At 43.9% G+C, this 7,688-nt stretch overlaps 1 protein-coding gene and 1 long non-coding RNA gene across 3 annotated transcripts in view; one reads left to right on the top strand and one right to left on the bottom strand.

Annotated features, from left to right (window-relative positions):
- Positions 1–7,688, bottom strand: part of TRAF6 (TNF receptor associated factor 6) — a 31,104-nt gene that overhangs the window by 23,230 nt on the left and 186 nt on the right. The window contains exon 2 of one of the 2 annotated variants that reach the window (XM_019519381.1): positions 3,460–3,609. The exons of the other annotated variant lie outside the window; for it this stretch is intronic. The gene's annotated coding sequence lies outside the window, so the exon portion shown is untranslated. The remainder of the gene's footprint in view (positions 1–3,459; positions 3,610–7,688) is intronic. 2 annotated transcript variants of the gene reach the window in all.
- LOC109298951 overlaps positions 5,308–7,688 on the top strand; it is a 4,704-nt gene continuing 2,323 nt past the window's right edge. Inside the window, exons 1-2 of the long non-coding RNA XR_002097730.1 lie at positions 5,308–5,319; positions 7,051–7,054. This is a non-coding gene — a long non-coding RNA (uncharacterized LOC109298951). The remainder of the gene's footprint in view (positions 5,320–7,050; positions 7,055–7,688) is intronic.

Genomic DNA, 7,688 nt, shown 5'->3' with positions numbered 1-7,688 from the left:
AGAGCCATGCGGGGGGGGGGGCGGCCACTGGACTCACCCCTCCCGAGCTGCCTCCCCATGGTCCCTTGCACCCTCAGTAGTTTCCCTCCACCCTCTACTTACCTGGCACAGAGCCCAGGCCCCAGTTGCTGTGATTTCTGTGAGGGGCATGTGACCCCTGTGGGGGAGCAGTCCATTAGGTGTGCAGGGGGTCTGTGCCCTGTGGGGGACAGGGGACTGACCCCTCCTGAGCAGCCCCCTTGTAGCCCCTTCCATGCCCACAAACCCCAAACCCCCAAAAACTCCTCACCCACATTCCTGGCTCTGTGGGGCAGGAATGAGGGAAATGGGTCATGGTGTAAGCTGTGGGTTCAGAATGAGGGCCAGGGCAGGGCAGTGGTATATCAGTGCTGCTCAACAGTGCACATCCTGGTGAGAGAAGGTGGTAGGGGCAGCTCTGATTTTTCCATAACAGAGAAGCCCAAAGTCAATGCCAAACTGTATAGATTATTAGAATTTATTTTACTATGATAATGGAGGCACTGGTAGGCTTCCAAGTTGCTTTACAATTGTCAATATATTAATAAAACATTGTCCAACTGATATCTCTCTCATTTTAATTGTGGAAGAACATAGATTTTGGGGTATTTTAAAGAGTTAATTTGGGATTTTTTTCAGAGATTTTGCAGGTTTTAAATAGGGAACACTGGAATTCCTGGTAGTGACGCGAATGGCAGGACCCAGGCAGAAGAGCCTGCTCAGGGCTGGCACCTGGGACCCAGCTTTGAAGCAGGCCACTACATAGGAACATCTTCCAGGTGACAGCTGCACAGATGGCTGGGCAGGGGCACACATGGGAGTAGTGCTGCACAAAGGCTACTGTGCAGCCACTGCCCGCTGGCAGCTGGCACAAAGGGGCAGGTGCCTCTACTGGCTGTGCAGTCTCCATCCAGGTCTGGCAGGCGTGCAGCCTTGGGGCCACATATTATTGCAGGTGGCAGCAGGTCATAGCAGGCAGCAGCCTCCACTGTCACACTGCTGCAGTGGGTAGAGGGTGCAGGGAGCTCTCACGGCTGCTTCTGGGCTAGTTTCTCCAGATACCAGTTGGCTGGGCCCCAGAAGCTCCTGAGCTACTTGACAGGGCAGCTTTTTGTACTGCTGGGGCCAACACAGGTGCTGGCCTACAGCTCTAGCTCCCCCTGGCTGCAGATCCAGGAGGAGATAGGCAGGATTATTTTGCTCCAAGTGGCACAATTTGCCCCACATCAAAGTGCATGTCCAGGCACATGTGCTGAAGCAAAAAACCCTGGCTCAAATTTGCACTGCTTCTATTTAAGCTGCTGCAAGCGCACATGCTTGCATGTGTGGATGCGCCCAATGATTTTAACTAGTGTGCAAGACTGAGGCACTCATTTTGCCCAACTGCGAGCCACTTTGGCCCTGGGGGTGGCATCTCTGTGCAAGGGGACAGTTTATGTGACAATACATGAAGAGGTGTTTTCCCAGTAGAATGGGAGGACAGGATTTTTCTAACAACTTTCCTGTCGTAATTTATACCAAAAATTACTAAATGCAATGCTGGAACAACCTGCAACTAAGCAAGTCCAAGGTATAGTTAAGGTCTCTAAGAGGCATCACTATTTAGGATCGAACTGCATAAGAAATTTTAAGCACTAGGTAATTTGATGCCATGGAACAGTTTCTACTCCTGCATTATGAAGCAATAAGATTAATTTAGGATATTTTCAGTCAGACCTGAAGAACAGGCTCTAGTGTGTGCATCAGACCTTATGTTTAACAATAAAGATTCAAATAATCCCATTTAAAATTCAAATTAATCACAATGTTAGCTATTGTACCTGGCAAAGTTAGCTACTGTACCTGTATTTTGACCTGCATACTTTCATAACCTGGTAAAAAAACTTTAAGTAAAACAGTAAAGAAAACTCCAAGTTAAGCTAAATTTTCCAACTTTAATGTACGTCACAGGCATTCTGGGATTCCTTTTGCACCCAGAATCCTGTCAACATAAGTAAGTGCCTAAACATGTAAAGAGTGTCTGAACGTGCTTTAGAGCAGGGATGGACAATTATTTGGGCAAGCAGGCCACATAGGGAGTTTTGTTGAGCTGTTGCAGGCCAGGTAAGCACCTCCACCCCACCCCCACATAACAGCTCACCAAAACTCCTTATGTGGGAAGGGGCTGCAGGCAGGCAGGGAGTGGTGTTTGGGAGGGGGATGGCCAGGTGAGGCCAGGACCCCATCCCAAGTGCCTGGCCCAGTGTCCTGTCCACATGGGTCCTGCCTCCAGTGGCTGCTGTGGTGTGGGGTGAGTGGGCCAGGGTGTCTGGTCAGCAAGGCTGAGTCTGGCAGCAGCAGCTGGAAGGAGATGCCGCTGCTGCTGGAGCTGCCAGGAAATGGAGACCTACTGCTCTGTCAGCCCTACCCTGCTGTGTGCCTGGGGGGCAGTGGGACCAGCCACAGGTGCAATGGCTCAGGCTGCCCCTCATGCCCGAGCTGTGTGGGACCAAGGGACCCGCTGCCGGTTGGGCAAAATCCCTCTGCAGGCCAGATCTGGCCTATGGGTCATATTTTACCCACCCCTGCTTTGAAGTGACTAGGGGGAGAAAAGATGGAAGTAACAATTAATTCTAATTCTATACCTTGTTGGGCATGGACACCGAAGTGCTTATTGCTGTTCCCTAAATAATGGTGACAACTTGTGTGGCTACAGACACAGTACACAAAATGCATTAGACAGTATAACAAATTTAAACTTAAATACTAAATACAATAGACATTATTAAGAGATGTTTTAGCATTAATATTTATCCCCTTTGTGTACAACGAAAGCAGGAGTAAACGAAAACCAATACAGATTATTGCCAACACTGTCTCCCTATTTGTAGTTACTAAACAAAAATTTTACCCTTTTGTTTTCATTACAGTAGTCTATTTACTGCTGTAATTCTCAACTGGGGTGCCACAAGATCTTTTAAAGGGTGCCATGCAATATTAGCAGCTGTAGGCATCTACAAACACCTACACATGGCATGTAAAGCAAACCTAGAGATTTTAAATAGGAATTCATAATGTCCAAAACATTCTGACCTGTTATGATCTGAGTTCTGTGCAAAAGAACAACCACTCTATTATTTTTACGTAGTCAAAAAACAAGCAAAAGCTAAGAACTGGCATTTTCTATGGAGTACCTACAGTCTGACAAAGTTGATAATCATTCATCTAGAGTGTTGTCAGTAGGGGACATCCTTATCAGTGCAAGGAAGGAATACAATTATTTCTGGGAAGAATTTTTAACAGCATTTTGCCCTATGTGCATAGGTGGAATTGGGGATCCAGCAAATGCCATTCTAATTCCTGAATCTGACATGGATTTATTGTGCAACTTCCAACAACTTACTTAAAATTCAATCTGGTAAACACTCACTACCAGGCCCATTAATCAAAGAGAATACTCACCACTAATAAGCACTGTGCTCAGCAGTGTTGTCAAGGTCAGATGCTTATTCACTGTGTCTCAGATTTGCCTCATCTCGGGATAATAGGATAAGGTGTTGCACATTTACACTCATATTTTTAGAATGCTTTGAGATCCTCAGCTGGAAGGTGCTAGAGAAACAAAAAGCAATATTAGATTCAACCAGAGCTAAAACTACAAGAAACCAAACATTTTTCTTGTAATGCCATTAGTGACAGTAATTTTTTGTTCATACATTTTCTTGAACCATAAGCAACGCCTGCTAAATCTCCCAAGTCCGTTCGGCAACTGCTACGATTTAATTTTTTTATCTCATCAACCTGAGACTCTGAAAATGGAGAAAGGTATCTGCTTTGAATATGAAACCTATCAAAGAGCAATAATAATAATAAAGTATTTAACACTTCAGTGCAGCTATAAATCATTGGTGATGGGTATAACAGGCCTTTGGGAATTTCTGAAGCTTTTTAGCTGGTTTCTTTTGCTTGGAGAGAATGGTGACATACTTTTATGATTAAGTAATTGTGTACTTAGTGTTACTTAAGATACAAGATAGGAGCCACTCAGTTATGCACATATTCTTTCCCTTGTGGGCTTAAGTTATGTTTATCATATCAGAGTCAGTTGAATTTTATTGGATGTTCAAACTGCTGCATCTTCCAGCTACTCTCCAAAAATATTCCACCACAGGGCTTTTCTTACACATGAAACATTTTTTCAATTGGAGGCAAATTATGAAGAAAAATGCAATTGGTATCCAAGGTAGAATATTAAGGAAAGAATATTTCTCTTCTTCAAAATATAGTTTAAACTGCCTTGAGCATTACATTGGTAGTAAATAACAAAGAAAAAAACCACATCTGATAACTTAATTATAATCTGTTGATCCTATGTTTAAAATTAAGTTGAAATACTTCTTAGCTTCACAAAGAATGCTTTTAAGAACTGTACCAATTAAATGGACTGCACATAGTAATCAAAGACCACGGACTGCTAGCTTTGGACACAACAGCTAGGTTCAGTCCTCTGTTCTGCCATAGACTTCCTGTACGACTGATTCTCCCTGAACCTCAGCTCTCTCCTCTGTAAAATAGGAAGACCAAATAGAAGGTTTGTGAGAATTTAAAGAGCACGAGGTTTTCAGAAACTATTGTAATGTGCATGCCATAAATACTGAGGAAGTGTAGAAAGCAGGAGTAGACAGATCCTATGGACCAAGGAAACAAAAGGGCCAAGTCTGTTAGACTGAGTCACAGATGCATATGCAGGCGATAGCTTTACTTGCACAAAAAATGCTGCTGACTTAAATGTAGGTCAGTGTCTAGTCTCATTGAACTATATGCATGCTGCAGAATTAGGGCTGAAATCAGGACTCTTATACTTTTAGCTCTGCTATGGACATGCATATTGCCATCTCTAAAGCAGGGTCATGGTTTACCTCATTCAGTAGTTTCAAAATTTAATTTGTATTTGTAAAATGTTTTGGGCTCTTGAATATGAAGGGGTGTATTGTGCATTCATTGTTAAACAGTCTCTGTTCTCTGTTTGACATGTTTTAACATTATTGGCATTGTACTGTGTTTATATGGGTTATTATAGCAATAAAGTTCTGATATTAACTTTGACAACTGCCTACCACTGTGCTACAACTGAAGTAATTTTCTGGACAGCTTGGATTCATGGAAATTCACAAAACTGAAGGCAGACTACGCTTACCTCCAGACATTTCACAGATTGGAACTTATATATCTGAACAGTTTGTAGCATACTTTTGAGAGCATACTGCATTGCTAGTTTACAATATTATGGCACAGCACAGATGTAGCATGGGCAAGAGTTTTGTTTTGTTTTTTCTACCAACCGCCATGGAAACAAATTCTATTGATTCACTGAGGTAAAAAAATGCAAATTTTTTTCTATGGTTATTAAACTACATCTTGCGATTTTTTTTTTTTTTTGGCATAAAAGGTGAAAGTCGACTTATATTGAATTCACATACTTCATCACTGTTTCTATTGTCATTTGGTTGCTTCAGCACAAGGCCTGTTGAAATGCTCCATTTAGCTGCATTAACCACCCATAAATTCTACACACCTATAAAAATGTACCGGCTTTTAAGTCAATCATCAGAAGTCACCAGAAGGGGCTCCACATCTACAACAAATTTCAACTCCGCTTAAAATCAAATCTAGTCCTTATCACAGCAATTCTCAGCCAGGGGGAAATGGCATGCTGATGAGCCTCGAGATCATTTTGCTACAAGGTGCCATGCCATGTTAGCATAACATGCCATGCCATGCATGCCATGTGACCAGATAAACTCACAGCTTTCAAACAGGGATCTAGTGTCAGAGAAGCACAGAGAAGTCTGGCTGGAAGGGATCTCCAGAGGTCATCTAGGGCAGCCAACCCCTGCCTGAGGCACGTTCAGCCCGATCCAAATCTTTCTGTTCAAATCCATAATCTAAACTTAGTCAAAAACAATCTGATCGGGAGAGGGCTTTCCAAGTTGATTGCAGCAAAAGGAACGGCTCTAGCATTTCTCTGTAGTCAGAAAAGGTGAAAACCAACCAAAGCTGGCCTTCAACATAAGCCTTACAAAAATAAAAGAAGAGAAAAAGGTTGAGAACGACTGACTTGGCAGACCCCAGCCCTCAAAACAGAGAGGCAGTTTTCTGGCTGCACAACCACCACCCAATGGCAGCACTAGTGCACAAACTCACCCCAGAGAGGTCAGAGATGAACACAGGGCGTTCACGACACCCTGCCCCACTGTGGCCTGCCTGAGTCCTGGCAACCAAAAGAACAGAAACTAAAAATGGGGCGAAAACAAAGAGGTCGCTGCAGGGACTCCAGAGGGGACCTCCAGAGGTCTAGTCTAGTTCAGCAGTTCTCAAGCTTTTTTGTACCAAGACCCATTAGTGGCCAGTCCTGACACAGTGCCCCTCAGTCGCAACCCACTGCTCCCCACCCCCAGGCCCCAGCTCCCTAGTGCGTGGGGCAGCAGGGGTGGGCATGCAAGGGAAAAACCACAGTTTTCTCCTTTAAAAGAGAATCCATTTCTAAAGTTTGTCAACAACCCTTTCATGTACCCTTGCCACCCACCTTTGTGCCACCCGTGACCCATGGGTTGAGAAACACTGCCCAGTGCCTAGCTCAGACATGGCTGTCAGTGGCTTCTTCTCTAGATTCATACTACTTCACCTAGTGCTTAAGCTGCGTAAAGTCAGATTTAGGCATATATGTACAGGGTCTTTATAAAGTTCTTGTGGACTTTTAAACTTTAATAACTTAGGTTGTAGGTATGACAGAAACAATCTGTAAATAGCATTTAAAAGCACATTTATTAAAGTTTTAGGACAACTAGAGTACACAATGCTAAGCTTCATCAGTAATAATGAATTTATTCTTAAATAAGATAGAGCTTGGTGCCACTATGCTCTGAATGTACGACAGTTCCTAAATGGCATTTTCCCAGAGAAATGGATAGGCAGAGGTGGACCAATTTCTTGGCCATGTTGCTCACTTTACCTGTTGCCACTGGACTTCTTTTTATGGGGACATGTTAAAAGTGTAGTTTACTTGTCAAAACCACATTCTGCACCAATGCAATTAGTGCAGTAACTCAGGAGCAACTGGGAAATGTTTTCAAGGAGTTGGAAGATCAGATTGAGCACCGTGTCATGATGGATGGTGAATACGTTGAAGTCTAGCACTGTGTACTCTAGTTGTCCTAAAACTTTAATAAATTTGCTTTTAAATGCTGTTTATGGACTGTGTTTATCATACCTACAACCTAAGTTATTGATGTTTAGAAGTGCACAAGGACTTTATGAAAGCCCTGTATACATACAATATATAGATACATGCATGCACACATTATAGATATATATTATACTGTACAGCATGTAGATACACATACACACTATATATTATATACCCTATCTGCTAATATGCTATACGTTACAAATACATTATTATAGATATAGAGAGATCTATTGCACACAGGACGGGCCCGGCCCGGAGCCTCCCGCGCAGCCCAGAGGCGAAGCTCCCTCAGGCCGGGCACAACCCGTCGCGGCGCTGTGCCTGCGGGGTCTGCGGAAGTTGCGCGCCCCCCAGCAGGGGTAGGGCAGGGCCGGGCCGCGCCCGCGGGGGAAGCGAAGGCTTAGCCGAGCCCGGGGCTGGGACCTACCTCCCCCCCGCGGCA

This window comes from Gavialis gangeticus, unplaced genomic scaffold (assembly GCF_001723915.1).
Source record: "Gavialis gangeticus isolate Ggan-Ray unplaced genomic scaffold, GavGan_comp1, whole genome shotgun sequence".
In the NCBI taxonomy this organism is placed as follows: Eukaryota; Metazoa; Chordata; order Crocodylia; family Gavialidae; genus Gavialis; species Gavialis gangeticus.
Note: the sequence above shows the minus strand (reverse complement) of the source record. Positions and strands in the feature narration are given on the sequence as shown.